We start from the raw sequence: 21,807 nt of genomic DNA, 5'->3' as shown, positions 1-21,807 counted from the left end.
GCGAGAATTACGTTTTTTTATGTCGACTGTATAGTGTGTTTTTATGATGGTGAATATTCCATTTGATACATTTGATATTGTACTATATAATGCATCATTGCATATGATAGGGATTCATTTATTCAATGTTTCAAACAGTTTTTTATGTATGTCTGGGAAATGCAGTTGTACAAAGTAGTCCTTGCGCTGCTGGATACACTCTTCCTGTAGTAGCTCCACAGCTGGTGCCCTCAGTGCCTTCCACCATCTAGTTTAGAATATAGGGTAGTAAAATGCGCTGGATGAGGGCTAGGGACACTAATCCCACTCTCATGTACCCCTCTCTTCTCCTATACATACAAAGAACGGTGGGATATGTATGTTGACAGCAAGGCTTCCTACGAATAAGCCCAAAAGAAAATGATGGGCTGGTGGCTCAGGCTCACTGCCCCAAAGGATTCTCATTGGGCACTGCGGCAGCAAAGCCCCGCCTTGAGAAAGGTTTGCTGTAGAGTAGGATGTATAGGGTCCCATGACAACCAGGCCAACTGAGGGAAGCTGTGGGTCTTACACCGGTTTAATCGGTACAACGAAACTACTGTAATACAGTTCCTAACACAATGAAAACCAGTGAGTATCATGAATCCACATAGACTTTATTGGAAAGGCAGCCCCAAGCTCCTATCAATATGGGGCTAATGGAAGACTGTAACTACCTGAGGATTGAGCAGGCCTAACTTCGTCATCCCACACTGGGGCAAATAAGCTTTGAAAACTCGCCCAAAGCAATCCCAGCACTTACAATCTGGCCTGACCATAATTTGAATTCTCTGGTACCCACAATTGCAGCAGCCCTGATGGCAAAATCACACTCAGGTCGGTGAGAGACTGTGGATGTGTGCGCATCCACTGAGGTATTTTTTGAATGGATTTTGTTAAAGCATAACAAAATACAGTCAAATACACAGGCTGCTGTTCGTAGCAGGAGGAAGCAGTGCAGTGCAGGCAGCATCAAACGGGGACTCCTAGGGAACCACAGGCCTCTAACGTTTCCCATCAACAGCCCCTACCAACGTGGTGAGGGTAGGAGTAGACCTGGGAAATTCGGCCCTGCTTCCCCTCTTGCTGTCCCGGCCACCCCCCTCAACGCCCCCCCCTCCCCGCCGTCCCCGAATCACCCCCACCCTCAGAATACTGGTGAACATGAGGAAGGTGCAGTAATTAGATCCCATAAGTCAAATCCAAAAGCCCTCTGAGTGCATCAGCAACTTTGCCCATCGCTACAAAGAGTAAAAAATAAGGGCAAAGCCGGGGCGACCTACACAAAAACGTTTATTCGGACACATCAGAAATTAAACAGACCGCCAATACAGCAGGAGGACTTTAAGGCTCCTTCCAAATCGACATTGGATGACATCCCATAAGATTCACACATTTAGGAGAGCAGCAGGGATGCTCAAAAGCATGGCACGGATGCAGCCAAAAATGGGAACAGGGAAACAAGCTATGATTCACAATAGAGATAAGGACACAACGCATCAAGCTAGTTGGACGACCTCAATGACCCTACAGGCTTCTAACTCTGTCGAGCTGCCAAAGGGAGGTTGTGCATACAGTAGCAAAAAAGCAGCTGTCAGAATCACAGTATATTTTGGGATAAAGGAAAAGGTTACAGACCCTTCCGGGTCTCCGGAACCCGCACTGTGCATGCTTACTCCAGTTCAATCGGCGCCAGAGCAAGTTATGGGGTCCAGCAATCCATGCAAAAGGAGGACACGCTCATGGCCAAAGTTGGGGGACTTAAGTTCAGTAATAAAGCATTCATTGACTTTATCAGATCTCCCACCATAGGAAAACGTGGGGCACGAGGTGTGTGGTGCACAACTCCGTGCAGTTCCATCAAGATTACAGACACGAGGGGGTGTGGCCAACAACATGGCCGTGTAAAACGCGCTTTTGCTGCGCTCCGGTGGAAAGCACCATCTGACACCGAATCCGGCAGTATACAGGCTCGGAGAACACTTGCCTTGGATCCTCAGGCGTTGCTGACACCCCAGCCTCACTCAAGGAGGACTTCAAACGGTTTCTTGACTCCTGTGGCGCCCATCTAGGTCCCGAGAAGCCGCTGTGCCTGGGCTGATAAAATGGCGCCGGCGCGGCCCTGAGCCGATCCTGCACTGCTCCTCCACAGCGCGGAGCCCTGGGGCACAGCTCGGGAGGACTATCGGCCTCCGCGTGCCCCCCTGCGTCCCGACGGGGGGGGTGCCGTGGGGGCTCTTGCCCTGAGCCTGCTGGACAATATCGGACTGCGCTGCACCCTTGGACGCGGAGCTCCAGGCCACCGGCTCAAAGAGGGAGGAGTGTCCTGCTGCTGGGGACCCGCATTCCGGGACGGAGATTGAGGAGAATTGCCCTGCACAACGACCCCAGGTGAGCCGGGCAGCTGTGGGGATCTGCACCGCCCGGTAGTGAGGCCTGGGGGTCACAATACCGTAAGTGGGGGCACGAGAGACCGGCTCAAAGCGGCAGATTGCGGCAGAGATCTGCGCGACCAAGGCCTGCGGGCAAACCCTTATGCTCCCTGGGACTGTGCCTTCGCCCCCCCCCTCACCCCTCCTCTGAGCAGGTACCTGGGCTGAGCTGGAGCGGGAACTGGCCGCATGTGCAGGAGTGCGGCCCCAGCCACACGCTGTGCAAGCCTGCTGGGGGCTCGGGCCCGCGTGATTACAAGGAGGACAGTAGCATTCTTCCTGCACCCTGCTGAGGTGGCGGACGTGGGGACAGTGCTTGGCGAAGTGCCTCTTCTACTGCCCTGAAACCAAGGGTGGGTGCTTCTGCTGGACCCCGGTGGCCCTGACCGGTCTGGACCCCTGGGGGCTTGCTGGGGCGGTTCTGCGGAGCGCCTCTGCCCTTCGTTATCGGCTGTAGGGTCCGGATCCTTGTTGGTTTGGAGAAGGAACGAATATACCTTGGGGGGAACGGACTTCTCCCAGTCGAGACGTTCCGGTGCTCTGCGGGCTGGGTCCGCGTTGAGGGATTGTTCAGCAGGGCGTGGTGAAGAACTGGTTCCCCCTCCACCGTTAGAGCACTAGACCCTGGCCTCGCCATGCTACTCCTCGTGATCCAGTACTGTACCTACGAATATGGGCAAGGACAAAGACCCGAAGCCGCCACGCCAGGGGAAAATGGACCGCTACACAAAGGTGTTCAACCCCTCCCCCCCCCCCCCTCCCCCAAATGGACCGCTACACAAAGGTGTTCAACCCCCCCCCCCCCCCCCGGAGGAACGACCGGCCGCCCGTACCGATACGGACACTCTCCTCCAGGCGATCCAGTCCTCCGGGATGGCATTGGAGGGGAAGATAGGGGAGGTGGGCAAGGACCTACGAAATCTGGTGGCCAGGGTCACGGAATCAGAGACCAGGCTGTGTGAGGCTGAAGATGCCCTTCAGGACCTCCGCAAAGGTATAACAGACCTCTGGTCCTTATACAAAGACCTTCTGTGGCGCGTCGATGATGCGGAAAACAGGGCAAGACGCAATAGCCTTCGATCCGTGGGCTTTAGAGAAGGCATTGAAGGGACAAACATGTTGGAATTTCTCTATTCTTGGCTCCGCCGCACCTTCCCGACGGATCTGTTCTCAGCTTGTTTCGTCATAGAAAGGGCGCATAGGGCCCTGATGGTGCGACCGCCCCCGGGGTTGCAGCCGCGTCCAGCTATAGCTTGCTTTCTGAACTTCCTAGACAGAGACATGATCCTCTGAGAGGCTAGGAAAATCGGAGATATCGGACACGAGAACACACGTATAAAGATCTTTCCGGATTACAGCAGGGAGGTTCAGAAGCAACGGCGTACCTTTGACTCGGTGAAGGCAAAGCTTCGGGAACACAAGATCCAATATATGCTTCTATTTCCCACAAAACTGAAAGTGTTATTCATGGGGAGGACCCACTTCTTCCAAACACCGGCGGAAGCATGGCAATGGATCGAGGAAAGGTCCATATTGAGGCAACCGGAGGTCCCATCGCGCCGCCGCCAGACATTGACGGGGAACGCCCCACGGCCCTCTGGTCATCAAAGAGCACTCCGACCCCAGGTTAACCGGAAACACCGTCTGAAGGAGGTGATGCCATATGCACCGAGGGGCAGTGGGAGGATCCAGCAGCGTAGCTGTCGCTCACTGGACTCTCACCTGTCAGCAGGCTTGCACACCCTCCGCCTCTCTGACAACCCTGAACCTGGCACGGAGACTGACACTAGAGGTAGCACGTCTGGAGAAGGAGAGGACGAGCCCTCTCTCCATCCCTTGGCTGGTGCAATAGTGGCAGTAGAGTAAGACGCGGCAACAGAAACCTTGGCATCACTGACTCGCACTCCTGAATATGAGCCTCTGGGACTGGCCGTGGAATCAGAATATTAAGATGGAGTTTATTGACTGGACACTCTTCCCCCCCCTCCCCCCGATATATCATTTACGAGTCCTACAGAGGGACTGAAGTGCTCTACTACATCGCAGGCGACAGGCCGGAACTGGCCACAGACTCGGGCTTTGGATAGCCCTTAATTGATTCTTCTTCTTGCTTTCTTCCCCCTTCCCCCCCTTTATTCTTCCCTTCTCCTTTCCAGCACTTCTGGTCCTTAGCTTTTGCTTGTCTTTCTCTATTCGAGGGTTGTTTTTTTTGTGGAACTATTGGGGCTACTGCAGATGTTTGAACTTGTAGCGTAAGTTGGCCTCGGGCAGGCTACAGACCTCTACCACCCTTATGCACAACCTCGAGAGCCTGTCAGGGGTGTGACAATGGGGAGGAGGGAGGTGGGGTGGGGGAATGGGAGTACGGGGTTACAACTAGTTCCATTGTTTTTCTGGTTTATTATGTTTTTGCTGAGGTACAGTCACAGAATTTGGAGAGCGTGCGCAATCACCCACATCCCCGTATAGGGCGTTATTTAATCACCCATATACACGTGTCCCACCACTACACAATAACCGGTCGGGATGGGTTTGGAGGATAGCCCCTTCACAGTGCTTACCTGGAATGCTAATGTCCCTGGTGACAAAATTAAGAGAGGGTTGCTCTCGGCATTCATAAAACACACACACTTGGATGTGGTGCTACTGCAGGAAACCCATCTTAAGGGCACGAAGTGCGGGTTCCTTGCACGGGGGGCCTATATGGTCCTGGCACATGCGGGTTACTCCTCCGGCTCTAGAGGAGTCGCTATCCTGATTAAAAAGTCACCTCCTTTTCTGATAACACAGACATGGATAGATCCTCAGGGAACCTATGTGTGAGTGACAGGGTCATTGGGAAGGAGGAATGTCACTATCCTCTCAGCTTATGCCCCGCCGATGCTGCAGACCGGGACCCAACACGGGGTGACAGACATACTGCTGGAGACATGGCCCGGGGTTTGTCTGACCACTCGCCCCGATATGTTCGAGTGGGTGAGAGGCCCCGCACTGGACGGGGGGGGCTGGAGATTATTGGATTGGGATTTACAGAGTAAGGAGGTGTTCCAGGGTCTCTGAGCAGATACTAAAGACTTCTTTGCAGAAAACATGGACTCGGTGCAGTCTGGGGTTACGATGTGGGAAGCCTATAAAATGGTGCTACGAGATAGGGCCCAGCACCGGATAACCTGGGCAAAGAGGATGGCCCAGGGAGAACTTGCCACACTAGAGGCCCAAATTCTTACACTAGAACGACGGCACCTCACCCATAGAGACCCGCAGGTGCTGAGACAGGGAGCTTGTCGTGGATTCGGCACTGGACAGGGCAGACTCGGCGCCGGACGAGTCACAATCGGTGCCGACTACAGTCGTTTTGGCGCCACATCGACGCCGGGTTGTTGACTGTTCTCCAGAAGCTTCTGGAAAGAGTTTGGCATCACCAGATGTTTTCTTGCCTGTGCCTCCCTTAAAGTTTGTGGACTCGGCAGGACTCCCGCCTCCTCAGGAGCCCCCGGCAGGCTCCCCGCCTCCTCAAGAGCCCCATCAGGACCCCCATTCGTCAATGGGGCTCCCTTCAGTTGGACATTGGTCGCACCCTCAGTGTCTGGGGAGGCTTAGCTTACAGCCCTCACCTACAGATGAGCTGCTGTCCCCTCCACGGAGGGCTACAGAGGCCGGTGCGGCTTTTCTGAGAGTGGTCTCCTTGGCCACTCGGATTATATATATATATATTATCTACTGGCGGTCGCCAGTAGATAGTTATAGTTACAACCTAGTTTACATAGGAAATCTCAAAATTCTATTTTGAATAACTTTGCCGCCGGTTGACGAATCCTCTCGAAATTTTCAAAACAAATGGGGCGCTCCATTCAGCTCCTACCCTGAACGTCTCGGGGTGATTCGTCAAGTGGGGGCCGAGTAAAAGGGGGGGTCCCAAAACGCGTTTTCCCCATGCATTTTTCCATAGGACCTTTAGTTGCAGCTACAGCCCGAACGGCTGAACAGAATTACGTGAAATTTGGCAGAGAGGTAGCCATAAGGTCAAGGAAGTGCCTTTTGCAGGTCTGGTGTAAATCTGTTCAGTATTTCCTGAGAAAATAGCATTTAAAAGCATATCAATATCTATACGCGCGCACCCTGCCGTGCGCGAGCGCAATTCTGATTGGTTGTTAGATGTCGGTAAACATTCGAATCGGTCGAAACCAGGAAGTGTCGGCTGCCATTTTGTCTCTCGCAGTCTGAGGGGGTGAAAAAAAAAGGCGGAGAACGTGAACGGGGGCAGAGTGGACAGTTCCTGACCCCCTAGCCTTGGTCAGGGGGTCACAGAAGGACCCCCAAGGGAGAAAAAACAATTTTTTTTTAATAAAAAAATCGCGAGGTGCGCACGCCACGCACTGCGAACCGTGGGTGGTCGGTGCGCGAAGCGCACCGAGCGCCCATAGCGTGCGCACGGTGCGCGCACGGTGAAAAACCTGAAAAAAAATAAAATTAATAAATACATAACTTAGCATTTAAAAAAACGTACAAATTCAATGAAAAAACCATAGGTTTCACACACGTTATAGTTACGAATTAGCATTTAAAACACCTTGCAAATTCACTTAAAAAAACCATAGGTTTCACACATGTTATAGTTAGCTGGACATTTCACTCGTAAAAAACCAATGAAATTCCCCCGTTATAGTTAGTGCAGGCAACTATAACTCACCCGACCGCAATCCTCTGCTGATGACGTCAGATATTACATCACTGATGACATATGTGTCTTTATGAAAAATAAATATTTGTAATATATGTATAGCTAAAGATTAATGGAAGAAGACATGGGTAAATAAGTGTCTAAATACAGTGATGTAATATCTGACGTCATCAGCAGAGGATTGCGGTCGCGTGAGTTATAGTTGCCTGCACTAACTATAACGGGGGAATTACATTGGTTTTTTACGAGTGAAATGTCCAGCTAACTATAACGTGTGAAATCTATGGTTTTTTCAGTGAATATATATATATATATATATATATATATATATATATATATATATATATATATATATATATTCACTGAAAAAACCATAGGTTTCACACGTTATAGTTAGCTGGACATTTTACTGATAAAAAACCAATGAAATTCCCCCGTTATAGTTACTGCAGGCAACTATAACTCACGCGACCGCAATCCTCTGCTGATGCTAATACTGTATTTAGACACTTATTTGCCCATGTCTTCTTCCATTAAATTTTAGCTTTACATATATTACAAATATTTTTTTTTCATAAAGACACATATGTCATCAGCAGAAGATTGCGGTCGCGTGAGTTATAGTTGCCTGCAGTAACTATAACGGGGGAATTTCATTGGTTTTTTATCAGTAAAATGTCCAGCTAACTATAACATGTGTGAAACCTATGGTTTTTTTCAGTGAATTTGCAAGGTTTTTTAAATGCTAAGTTACTTTACGCCATTCGTGGCGTGCGCGCCCAGTTAACGCAGTTCGTTCCGTGCCCGCACGGTGCGCTTCGCGCACCGTGTGCGCACAGTGAGAGCGCGGTGCGCTTCGCGCACCGCGCGCCCACTTTACGCAGTTAGTGCCGTGCACGCACAGTGGTCACGCGGTGCGCTGCGCGCACCGCGTGCCCACGTTAAGCGGGATGGGCCATGTACGCACGATGCGCTTCGCGCACCGTGCGCACATGGGGGACATATTTTGCGCATCTTTGTGAAATGTATTCTTCGGGCACCATTTGCACACGGGGTGGGGAGAATGTGGATAGTTTTTTTTTTTTTTATAATTTTTTACCGTACGGTAAGCGTAATCGGCGATTTTCCGAAAAAAAAATTTTTTTTTTTTTTGGGCTTGGGGGTGGTTTGGGGACCCCTGTATCAATGCTGGGTGGTTAGGATCTCATGAAACTGCCTCTTTACATATATTTGGGGTACGTTTTTGCTGCCCAACTAAGGAAGCGAGAGAGAAAATGGCCGCCGCTTCCTGGTTTCGACCGACTCGAATGTTTACTAAGATCTAAGAGCCAATCAGAATCGCGCTCGCGCACGCCACCGTACGCGTACGGTAAGCTTACGGTAAGCGCACGGTAAGCGCACCGTAAGCTGCCACAGATATATATATTGATTTAAAGGCTATTTTCTCAGAATCTACTGAACAGATTTACACCAAACCTACAAAAGGCACTTCCTTGACCTGGGGACTACCTCTCTGCCAAATTTCATTAAATTCTGTTCAGCCGTTCGGGCTGTAGCCCTGTCTAAAGGTCCTATGGAAAAATGCATGGGAAAAACGCGTTTTGGGACCCCCCTTTTATCTCAGCCCCCGCTTGACGAATCCCCCCGAGACTTTCAGGGTAGGAGCGGAGCGTAGCGCCCCACCTATTTTGAAAAATTCGGGAGGATTCGTCGACCGGCGCCAAAGTTATTCAAAATAGAATGTTGCGGATTTCCTATGGAAACGTGGTCCTAACTATAACTACCTACTGGCGACCGCCAGTAGGTAATATATATATATATATATATATATATATATATATATATATATATATATATATATATATATATATATATATATATATATATATATATTTTCCCATGGGTACGATTCTTCCTACGTCTTCGCCTCTCTTCGAGGCTACGAGGTGTGGTCCAGTGTCTCCATGTGTCAGGGAGCTTTTCAATGATGCATGCAGGATTGCCAATAGGGTCCCTTTTCGCGTTCCACCTTCTGGGGTGGTCCCCAGTTTGACACTGCTCCCTTCTTGGTGTTCAGACACTGAACGATATCTCTCTTTCTTGCCAAGGGTTACTTTTCTTCCAGTCGGAGGGTGTGGTCTAGAATTCTGATATTCTTCCTCCATTTCTACGCTTTGGTACTTGGTGCCACTGCTGCCACTTCCTTCGGATGTGCCTTTTTCATTAGGTATCACCCTATATTATATCAGTTGGGCCTGCGGGACGGCCTTTCTGATGTCAGTCGTCCTAGGGTCTACACCCTGCATATCTGTATTTCATGAGTTGGTTCTCACCTTAGTCTTCAAGCTGCCTGGTCGGACAGTCTTGTGCTTATTTTAGCTACGCCACCTTGTTGTCCCTGTGGCTGTTTGCTCTGTGTATGTTTCAGTGGTGGGCCGCATCACCGTGCTTCAGATTGTTACTGTTTGCCCTGTTCCCCCTTTTGGGACTGGGTGTGCACTTGGTATGTTTCTTGTTCCCGCCTGCACTTCTAAAAACATTGCTCAGTTTCTACCTCTTGCTTTGGTTGGTGTCTACATAGTGCGCCATTAACCTGAGAGAGGTCCTTCTTCATCTCTCTCTCTCTCTTTTGTTCTGGTATATGGCTGGTGCCGTTTCTACCTCTCATGCTTATACGGGTATGGTGTAGCGCCATTCTGACATTTTTGGGGTGTCTTGCATCCCGTTGTCTTTGCTCTTCCAAGCTAATTGCGTTGCTGTCTGGCTGTTCCGCCACAGCCTCCCCCATTGTCCGTCACTCTGCTGCCGGCTCAAGTGATTGGCGCTTTCTGTTGTTCTGTCGCAGACCCACCTCTCCTTTGGGGTACGGCTGTGGTATCTATTCTCAGTTAAGGAATCTCAGTTAAGTTGATTTCTCTATCAGATATACGAGTTACTTAACTTCGGTAACGATGTATCTGGTAGAGACGTTGTCTAGCCGCAGATTCCTTAACGCCCACCCATCCTCCCCGTTCTGCGAGGACCTTGCCAAGTGGGGATCTCCACTGGCCTCTTTCAATTGCCATTGGTTTTTTCTCTCACTGGTGCTCACTTTGTTGCGCCCTTTGAGAATTGCCATATACAGCTGACTCCCTCCAGGGGCTTCTTTTCTGTAAAATGGTGCCTTTTGATTCACTTTTATCAAGAGCTTCATCTTCTTCTTCTTTTTTTTTTTCTTCCTTCTCCTGCTGCCTTCCCTCCCTCCCGCCTTCTCTATTGGCTCAGGGTTCTGGTCTACTCTATTGTTGTCTTCTTTGGGGAACTGTTGAGCTTTGTTCAAACCTCCATTACTATAGGGGAAGTGCCAGTCTTTTCATACCTTCTTGCATTGAACTGTTGTTCTTTCTGTGCTCCATTCTTGCTGGACAGCACAGTTCTACATGGTAATGACAGTCTATTTCTATCGGGATATTCTTCCCTCGTTGCACTTTGGGGAGGGTCTTTGCGGGGCTCTTTCTCACAGCTTTTTCACTTATATGTAGGCAGTGTCTAATTCTGTCTTTTACGATGGTGTCTTGCACCATCCTCCTTCTTTATTCACGGATTTCTCATCCCTCGCACACTGTTCCCATACTTTCCCAGTTTTTGATGGTGGCTCCGCGGAAAAGTTTCTCCGAAGAAAACGGACGTCAGCGCGCCGGGAGGAACTTATATGACCTCGCTGACGTCATGTACGTGGATGACGTCAGGGCGGGGTCGTGTGGCACCGTCCCCCGGCGCGCAGAGGTGCTGCTGCAAAAAAACTTCCCGATCCAGTCTGACGCCTTTGGATATTCTAAGTTTGTGGTAAATAAAATATTACGCTCTCAGAATTTTTAGTATATAAATAAGATCATGCATAAAGCAAGAGGCTGAGTCTGTGGTATCAGGTTCATAAAGGGCTTTATTCCAATAACTCGAGTCAAAGGGAGAATATTACCATCACCACAAAGGATCTGGAAAGGGACTCAAAAGTATTCTCAATATTCTCAAAACATTATTCACGGAGTACAGTATATATACATCTCTCAATTGTACGTAAGCAAAAGAGCAAGAGAGAATGAGATAAGAGCATGTGGGCGTGTAAGTAGGCGTGAAGGTGGGCGTCCATGTGGGCGTCCACTTGATGATAATATGTAATTTGTCATAGGTGGGTGGATACCTGGAGGGGGTTGCGTGATCTGCTGGAATTGTACTGGAACTTTGCCTTACTTGTGCTCAACTCGAGCATGACGTGTAACTGACGTGGGGAGGGTTGCTATGCAACCGGACAAGTCTGGAAGTGAGGCCTTCAGTGAGTGAGGCCTTCAGTGTCAGGACGACCAGCACATCTTGTATTATCTGATATCCGATGTCTGGAGCAGGGACTGATTTGTGACATAGGTTGCTCATCACCAAGAGCCGATGTGGCATCTATTTCTTCATTTACTTCATTTACTGCAGAGGCCTTACATGGGGGCTATGGGCTTTTTACTGACGTGAGCTTTGCAATCTCACAAAGAGAGACAGTAAGGCTGGGCTCCCTCCTTGCAGATGGGTCGCGTTCATTCCTCCTTCACCAGGCAAGAATGCGGCTCTGTAGGAGTAAGCAGATAACCGTGCTCAATACTGTCTCGGTACCTTGTGACAGGGCCCCTTTGGCTGAGGCCCAAGTGTGCGAGGCCAAGGATACGTAGCTGCAGCTTTCAGAGCGTTCTGAGGCATGAAACCTCTTTTCGGCTCTGGCTGAGCCATAAACATGGGCTTCATGAAAATGCAGGAAAACATGATGAAAAACGTGTAGGCCTCAATACAGATTTGTCGTTTCTCTCATGGGAGACTGGATGATGGCAGGCCACGTTATAGCATAAGCATCATGATAGAAAGGCCATGGAGGGGAAATACATAGGTTACATGTATGTGCACATAAGCGTTGGGGGGGCACATGGGGACACATAGGCCTCATAGATTTTTATTTTCCTCATTCCCTCCTTGTACCCTAGTGAACCCCCATGTAACGTCTATTTTCATGAGACAGTCGATCTGTTCTTGCAGCATTATTTTTCCATTTTCAATGCTTTGTAAATAGGGATGTGGAACACATGCAGTAGCACACAGGCCACAAATGGCCGGGCCACACTGCAGACATAGGCAACAACTGAATATCATTAATAGTATCAACCCACAGACGGTCAACACTTTCCATCCCCAAGCCGATATTAATCCCCAGAGCCAACCGGACCATGTCCACGTGCCTGGGTCTTGATGTATGTTTTGGGCAATCTTGTGGAGCCTTGTTATTGCTTTGTATTCTTTGGCATCACCGTTGATGGATGTCATTAAGGCAAACCATGCTCCGCAAGAACCATTATGGGAGAACGGAAAAGGAAAAAGAGGCAACACTCCCTTTACCTTCTGATACGGGGGAAATCGGCCACAGACCCAGCAGTCTGTAGCATTGCTAGTCTGATGTGAATGGTGCAGCATCTGAATAAAGGTATTGTTGCGTAAGGCAAGTCGATATGATAGCTCATGGGATGGCAGATCACTAAATGTGTGCTTTATGTTATCATTAGTGGAGGAGTATAAGAGTGAGGCAATAGGAGGAAAAATAGCATGTAGTATTAAGCTGATACATATTATCGTGATGCACAGAAGAGATAGAAAAATTACAGTCACTATACATCTACCACGTAATATTTTACAGTATTTGCTTTTTATCTTGCTCTTTTTATCAATGTTATTGTCCAAGATCTTATGCAAGCCAGAATACATGTTCAACCGCTTCACCACCTAGTGGACTTAATTGATCAAACGGGTTCTGACTTTTTAGATCTAAGTTTAGCTTTGTGGAAACTGCTGGGGAGTCTCCTCTAGAAAATGGTGTTCAAAGTCTGAAAAAGGTATTTTCCTTTGTAAAAGAGTGGTGAAGGTGCAACCATCCTTTCCGCCCTTTGACTTTAACGGCCGTCCCCGTGGTCCAGAGCACTGACTTTGGCGCCTTCCATCCAGGAGCGATGGAGTATTCTTTGACCTGGGTGTTGTCAGGGAAGGCGGCAGCAACCTGCGAACAACAAGAGAGTAGTGCAGACATCAAGGAAGCCAGGTAATCTGTCAGCTTGTTACTATCAACATCAGTAATCTTTTAGGCATTGGAGTGCCCCACATATTTGGTAGTCTACCAAAGACCACTTCATAGGGAGATAAGCCTGTTCTAGAATGGGCTACCATTCGCATGTAAAAGAGGGCAACCGGCAGGGCTACCATCCAATCTACACCTTTGTCTGCGCACATTTTTAATGTCTGATTATGTCTTTCTACAAGGCCTGCTGCTTCAGGATGTCGCACACAATGGAATTTCCAGGTATACCCTAACAGAAGGGACACCTGCTTCATTAGTACCAGGACATATTTGTAACCTCTACATCTGTGTATTTGGATATAATCCATTTGGAGCACTTCAAAAGGGTGGTCAGGTGGATGGAATCCACCTTGTTCCATCGGAATGCCTTTACCTGGATTGAATTGGCAACAGATCATACATGTTCTGACCTTTTGTTTCGCTGCTGCACGCAGGTGCTTGTTGAACCATATATTCTGTAAGCTATCTATCATTGCTTTCTCTCCTAAGTGTGCAGGACTATGTGCGGTATTTATAATCACTTGTACCATTGAATCAGGAAGAAACCATGTGGATTTGCCCTTATTCATCCAACCCTGATCAGTCAGTACCCCTCCTTGTTCCGACCATTTCTTTAATTCGTCCATAGTAGCATGTGTCTGTATGTCTTGTACATCCTTGGAAGGATCCCTAACTGTCATGGCGTTGGACACTGATTGAACCTGTAACTTTGTCATGTCTAGTGGGGTCTGAGCTGTCTGTTTAGCAGTTCGGTCTGCCAGATCATTGCCTTGGGAAATGGTATCTGTGGCTTTAGTATGTGCTTTACATTTTAGGATAGCTATGGCTGTTGGTAAATGTATTGCTTCCAGTAGGGCTTGAATAAGGGGGCCATGCTGTATCTTGGCCCCATGAGAGGTCAAGAAACCTCTTTCTCGCCACAGAATCGGTGTAAATGTTTACTCTCAGGTGCTTAGCTCTTATGCACGCTTGTGTCAGGGCGATGAGCTCTGCTGCTTGTGCTGACAATATGTCTATTCTTTTAGTCTCTATTATTACAGTATCAGTAGTCACTGCATATGCTGCCACTAATTCTCCCGCCCCTGTCCTCATGCATGAGCCATCAACTTATAGTGTTAGGTCGGGGTCTGGGAGTGCAACGTCTGTCAAGTCTTGTCTTGGTTTAGTCACGGTATGTATTACTTCAACACAGTCGTGTGGTGAAACGCTTTCTGTACTGGAGGGCAAAACGGTAGCAGGATTCAGTATGTTGCATCGTCTGATCTCTATGTGTGGTTGAAATAGCGTCAACTCATAACCTGTCAGTCTAGCTACAGTCAGGTGTTGTGTTTGTGTCCGGTTCAAGAGAACCTCTACTGCGTGTGGTACTTGTACTGTCAGAGGGTGGCCCAGCACTATCGAGTCACTTTGTCTTATGGCTAAGGCCGTTGCTGCAACTGATTTTAGGCACGCAGGCAAAGCCTGTGCTACTGGGTCTAATGTACTAGAAAAATAAGCACAGGGCTTGTGTTTTCCTGCATGATCTTGTGTTAGGACAGATAGTGCTGTTCCATCCCGCTCTGTCACAAAAAGCATAAACGATTTGTTGTAATCAGGGTTTGCTAAAACTGGTGCTTGACATAAAGCTCTCTTTAATTCTTCAAATGCCACAGTGTGTTCTTGTGTCCAAGAGAGGACTTTAGTAGAAACTGCCTCCTGTGTCGTCAACTGTATTAGGGGCTTGGCTATGTAAGCATACTGGGGAATACACTGCCTGCAATATGAAGTGAGGCCAATGAATGCACGTACCTCCTTTTGTGTCTTGGGCTGTGAAAAACCAGAAATCAATTGAATACGTTCCGGTGCCCACAACTAATTCCCCTGAAAGATCACAATAAAACATGAGAAAAAGGGGAAAGCACCATACCTATTTCCTCGGCTTAATTTCTAAGGGGGCTAATTTCTAAGGGGCTTAATTTCTTAAGGGGCTAGCGGGAAGCGTACCTCCTCAGGGGCCAGCAGAAAGCCAATATTCTCCTCCTTCCCCCCTTTTTGACAGGAGGAAATCTGAAACAGATTTCACTGCTGTCAAACACTATCAAACCCTGTGTCTTGTCAACACTATTAATCCCTGTGTGTAGCTACTGGGCGTAAGCAAAATTATAGGAGATACACAGCGTATTTGAAACGGCGAGAAATCCTTCAAATTAATGTACAAACCTCATTGTGTTAGCTCATAGGCTGGCCAAATGACATCTCATATGCAAATGTCCCTATTACATGAACCTACACCAACCTGAAGTCAATATTAATGCTAGGAGGCCCTAATAGGAATGCTAAATTACCTAAATATTCGGAAAACCAAGTTTAAGAACAGTTGTTAATGTTGATAATTAATAATTTATCTGCTAAAGAAATCAGTCATTTTGCAATAATTTCCACCTATACAATAAACTGCATCCCTCGCCTTTCATATTCAAACGTCTCCCTTCAGAGGCTCAAACCTAATAGCCTAATTAAAAAACATGTCAACTTGTGGCGCCACCATTTACAAGAATGAGCTTACTAAAGCAAACTTTAAAAAGGAAATCCTGTCAGATATTTTCTCATTACCCTAAATACCGAGCCTCATTTGTCACTCTGGGGTGGCAGTCCTTATTTAAAACAGGCCTTTCAAGAGTTAAGATGCGAGTGCACAGATCATAATGGTTCCTTAATGTCCAATCTGGAAACATATGACCGAGGCTGCCTGTCTATAAGAGAAAGGCAGTCATGTGATACATATTTTAGTCTTGCATAACTTTTTTCTTCTTTTATTCATCTCCAATACCAATTAGACATACACTGATAACGTGTTGTCTGCTATTTTGACAGCATGATAAAGGAAATATCATGTCTGTGAAATTTAGTAATTGTGAACAAGTTCCAGCCAAGCGCTGCGCAAAGATTTACGTCGTCACGTCCATCTCTGTAACGCCCAGGAGAACTTGTATCAATGCCAAACATACTGGTCAATACAACACAAAAACAAAACATATATAAAATACATATGCCAAGCCATCAGTATACCAAGCACAGAAAGCATAGACAATTACACTAACATATATAAATGAGCAGTGATGCGCAATTACAGTACCTACAGCTCAGAGGCGAACATTCTGGCCTGCTTAATTTGTCAGGCTTATAATCAATAATTGATTTACCTGCCCTATACACCCCCAACTGACAGTGGGTCATCCCAATGATGACCAGCTGGCAGCTGAAATCACCGTGTCAAGTCTGACACACAGGATCAGTAACAATAATCAAAAATGAAGAACACACGAACCTGTCTTTTTTTTTTTATAAAAATGAGCTATGCATCTTTGTACACAATGTACCCTCATGTCCTAGTCGAAGATGCATCTCCCATCTTTCCTCACAGACCCGTAACCACTGGATCATTTATCCAATGCAACTGGTGGCAGCTTGTGGCCACAATTCAAAAATGTCTGAATTTGAAAATCGTTTTTATATAGGCATATAGCCCTTAAAATTCCAAGCAAGAGCAACATTTTACTTTCTGGCCAGAAGCAATATAACATTTGCTAAAAAATAAAACAAAATCTTCTCCATAGACATTTCCCCGGGGCACTGGTTTTGCACAGAATAGAACAAGGGAATCTTTCTCGACTTACATTTCTCAGCTGCCCTGTCTTATCAGAGAAGCTAAAAATAGCCCCTCAGCGCGGCCTGAGCCTGGGCTGCCAGCCATCTTTTTTGTTTTTCCTACTCCTGGCCCCCAAGGCTCTCCGGCTGCAGGCATTACACAGATGCGATGTCAGAGAAGCTTTCTAAGCAGTGCCTCTGTTCTGCTCCTCTCACCGGCCCCCACCTACACTGGCTACAAGGTCAGAATCTGTCTCCGATTTCTGTATCACATTCTGCTCTACACAGCCCCCACCTTCTCCTCACTCTGAAGCTGTCAAAGACCAAAAGACTACTCAATTCCATAAAAACTGCAATAATTCGCCCAATTGAAAAATTATTTTTACATACAATTTGCTCTCAGGGGGTCATAATCTTACCGACTTGACCCAGCACATTGGCTCACTGGACCACCAAGAACACAAACCTGTATTCTTGAACAATTTGCAAATTCGAAATACCCACAATTCTTTTTCTCAAGCTAAACCCTTAATGGATCACTAATTATTTTTCGTTAACACTTTGTACATTAGGGGTGTCATCAAATCACAGGTGTTGCTATTACCCTAGCTACACCCCTCTCAAGTCCCTTTTAACAACGTAATCAAATGTTGGACCATGAAAACACCAGCTATGCGCTGTTCGTTTGGTGGGAGGCTCAAGAACCTTTGGGCTACTATATCATTATTATATGTATCGTGGTACTTGCGGTGGCACTCTAACTGGTCCTTCTACTGGGGCCACTCTTGCTAGGTCCTCTGAAAGGACGGGATAAATACCAGCAACGTCAGTATTTCTTTTTCTGTCAGCCTGCGCTCATTTTACCAGCTCCACTTCCTCCTGTAACATCTTTTCCTTGGCTTTTCCAGACTCCAGTCTACTTCTCTCTGCTTCGTGAAACACTTACTCTGTCCTCCCATGTGACTCCTTGCGCCAAAACTCAATGGCATCCTTCCGAGCTGGTCTACATTTTCTCTTTCATAAGAGTGTTTCGTTGTCTGTCTACTTGTTCTGCTTTTACTCGGATACCTTCCTCAACTAATACGTTTTCTCGGGCTTTGTCTGAATCCTCCCTACTTTTCTCTTCTTTTCTGAGCGCTTTCTCTGTGCGTCTATGCAATTCTTTACGCCATAATTCAATGGCATTTTTCTGTGACTGTCTGGCTGTCTTTTTCCATAACTCTTCTTCTACTCTCATGATGCAATCTGCATCCCAGGTCCCAGCTGCGGGCCACCTCTGACTTTCTGGTAAATCCTTGGTGTAGTCCACCCATAAATCAAGAAATAATACGGCATCTAGGCCATGCTTATGATACATAAAGTACCCTGGAGTGTCCCTAGGTGGAATGGGAACAGCTTCTTCGAGTACCCCTTTTCTGGTTTTGATCTGTCTTAATTTTGAAAAGAGCGGCATTTTTAGACCTTATTACTTGAACACACTTAATACAATAAACACAATAATGAACAATCATTCACACCACAATATGTAGAACGTATTAAAACATTTAACATTTAACAGTTAACGAACGATGATAACTAATAAGAAACTAGTTACTGACATAATACTAACACTAGAGAATACTGAATTATATGCAAGACATACTAGATATACTGCTAAACAGTACAGATACACTGCTGAAACAGTGCAGACCGGATTTGTGTACCCAAACCCGTCTTGACCGGCACAACCTAATGTGCACGTCTAACTGCCTCCCCAGCAACGGTACTCACCGGGTAGCACGGAACGGAAGGCCTCGGAACTGAACTGGACTAGACCAAACTGGACTGGACTGGACTCGACTCGTGACCTGGATACTTCGGAACTTCGGAATTTGGTGGGCCTCTGTATACCTCGGACACAGCTCTCTCGCAGGTGGGCTCTGGGTAGGACAATCTGCGTTCCTCACCGCCTCGTCTGGATGCCTGGTCGCAGTCCGTCCCCTTCGTTGGCCTGAGGGAGTTGGCGGGAAGACCCGCGACGTGCGCGCTTGAAGTCCGTCACGGCTATGGAAGGGGGCAAAACTGGACCTTCATCTCCGGCGTGTGGGGAAAGAGATTAAACTGTTCGGGCGCCATTATGTGGTAAATAAAATATTACGCTCTCAGAATTTTTAGTATATAAATAAGATCATGCATAAAGCAAGAGGCTGAGTCTGTGGTATCAGGTTTATAAAGGGCTTTATTCCAATAACTCGAGTCAAAGGGAGAATATTACCATCACCACAAAGGATCTGGAAAGGGACTCAAAAGTATTCTCAATATTCTCAAAACATTATTCACAAAGTACAGTATATATACATCTCTCAATTGTACGTAAGCAAAAGAGCAAGAGAGAATGAGATAAGAGCATGTGGGCGTGTAAGTAGGCGTGAAGGTGGGCGTCCATGTGGGCGTCCACTTGATGATAATAGGTAATTTGTCATAGGTGGGTGGATACCTGGAGGGGGTTGCGTGATCTGCTGGAATTGTACTGGAACTTTGCCTTACTTGTGCTCAACTCGAGCATGACGTGTAACTGACGTGGGGAGGGTTGCTATGCAACCGGACAAGTCTGGAAGTGAGGCCTTCAGTGAGTGAGGCCTTCAGTGTCAGGACGACCAGCACATCTTGTATTATCTGATATCCGATGTCTGGAGCAGGGACTGATTTGTGACATAGGTTGCTCATCACCAAGAGCCGATGTGGCATCTATTTCTTCATTTACTTCATTTACTGCAGAGGCCTTACATGGGGGCTATGGGCTTTTTACTGACGTGAGCTTTGCAATCTCACAAAGAGAGACAGTAAGGCTGGGCTCCCTCCTTGCAGATGGGTCGCGTTCATTCCTCCTTCACCAGGCAAGAATGCGGCTCTGTAGGAGTAAGCAGATAACCGTGCTCAATACTGTCTCGGTACCTTGTGACAGGGCCCCTTTGGCTGAGGCCCAAGTGTGCGAGGCCAAGGATACGTAGCTGCAGCTTTCAGAGCGTTCTGAGGCATGAAACCTCTTTTCGGCTCTGGCTGAGCCATAAACATGGGCTTCATGAAAATGCAGGAAAACATGATGAAAAACGTGTAGGCCTCAATACAGATTTGTCGTTTCTCTCATGGGAGACTGGATGATGGCAGGCCACGTTATAGCATAAGCATCATGATAGAAAGGCCATGGAGGGGAAATACATAGGTTACATGTATGTGCACATAAGCGTTGGGGGGGCACATGGGGACACATAGGCCTCATAGATTTTTATTTTCCTCAAGTTAAGGAATCTGCCGCTAGACAACGTCTCTATCAGATACATCATTACCGAAGGTAAGTAACTCGTAAATCAGGAAAGCTACTGACGTGGCTTAGCCGTAAAGAGATGGAAGCCGTTGGGTGGTGAGTGTGGTGGACTCCCAGGGGATTACACAGACACATGATATACAGATAGTACAGACGTTCGCATCCTACAATCAGCACTTCTATGAAGCCCGAGACCCAAGGGCGCCCACGGCCATAACCGACTATCTGATGGACAATCATAACCCGTCATTGGACGACGATGGTAGGGAGGGCCTACATTCGGATATAACGGTAGACAAATTCAAACAAGCTGTAACTAGTCTACGTCCTGGGAAGACCGCGGGCCCCAACGGCCTCCCTGCAGAAGTTTATAAGAAGAGCGCAGATCTTTTAAGCACACACCTCATGAAGCTTTTCCAAGATGCCTCTCAAGAGGGAATCCTGTCCCATGACCTGCAAATGGCCACGATTATACCTATTCACAAGCAGGGGAATCCCCCCACTGACTGTGCGTCCTATCGCCCCTTCTCCCTCCTTAATATGGAGGTGAAAATATTGGCGACTATCCTTGCCTTGCAGCTTAGTCAGGTCATCACTAATCTAGTACACCAGGACCAAACAGGCTTCCTGCCTGGTGGAGTGACCCGGCTGAACCTGCGAAGGACTCACAATTGGCTCATGGAGGTTCAGGACCGAGATGACCCACATTTGCTACTGTCCCTAGATGCCGAAAAGGCGTTTGACGCGGTAAACTGGCCCTTCCTGGAGGCTACCTTGGTTATATTTAGTATAGGCCCTAAGTTTCGGCAATGGATAGGCCTCTTGTACAGGGATCCTCGGGCGAGGGTCAAGGTCAATTGCCAGGACTCAGGAGATTTCCCCATCAGAAGGGGCACCCGACAGGGGTGTCCACTTTCTCCACTACTCTTCGCCTTTACGATAGAGATAGTAACTTGCGTGGTTAGGCAGTGTTCGGAGATTCGGGGGGTTCCGCATTACTCCAACAGATGCTCGGGAATTAAAGATTTTGTTCTATGCGGATGACATCCTGTTCTATATTACTCACCCGACTACCACAATTCCCGCTTTATTCGATGTCATGGACCTCTATGGGGCATGCTCCGGTTATACCATAAACTAGCACAAGTCGGTCATCTACAGCCCACGAGCCATGGCTGCTTGGCCCACTCTCCCTGGGGCTCTGCAGATCGCACATACTGGGTTTACACATCTAGGGATCGACCTTACCACAGACAGCAGGATTTCGTACCTGAGAAACATCCAACGGGTCATAACCAATTTTGCAGCAGATGCGCAGAGATTGAAATCCCTCCCCCTCACAATCCTAGGCCGGGCGACTATGTTCAAGATGATTACCCTGCCCTGTTTCCTTTACGCCCTCCAGAATGAGTACTTCCCCCCCTCTCCCGGCGAACCTTTTGGGTGGTAGATGCTGAACTATGTTCCCTTCTATGGCTCAGGCAGCAACCGAGGATTGCATTGACTACATTACACCGCAACCAATACAGTGGGGGGATCTCACTGCCTGATAGAGAGGCCTACTATTGGGCAGAACATCTAACCCCGGTGAATTAATGGCTACACG

At 47.6% G+C, this 21,807-nt stretch overlaps 1 protein-coding gene across 6 annotated transcripts in view; it reads left to right on the top strand.

Moving 5' to 3' along the window:
• SBF2 (SET binding factor 2) overlaps nucleotides 1-21,807 on the top strand; it is a 2,080,461-nt gene that overhangs the window by 1,509,669 nt on the left and 548,985 nt on the right. The gene's annotated exons all lie outside the window — the stretch shown is intronic.

The sequence above is a fragment of the Triturus cristatus genome, chromosome 3_2, assembly GCF_964204655.1.
Source record: "Triturus cristatus chromosome 3_2, aTriCri1.1, whole genome shotgun sequence".
Classification (NCBI taxonomy): domain Eukaryota; kingdom Metazoa; phylum Chordata; class Amphibia; order Caudata; family Salamandridae; genus Triturus; species Triturus cristatus.
This window is presented reverse-complemented; position numbering and strand designations above follow the sequence as displayed.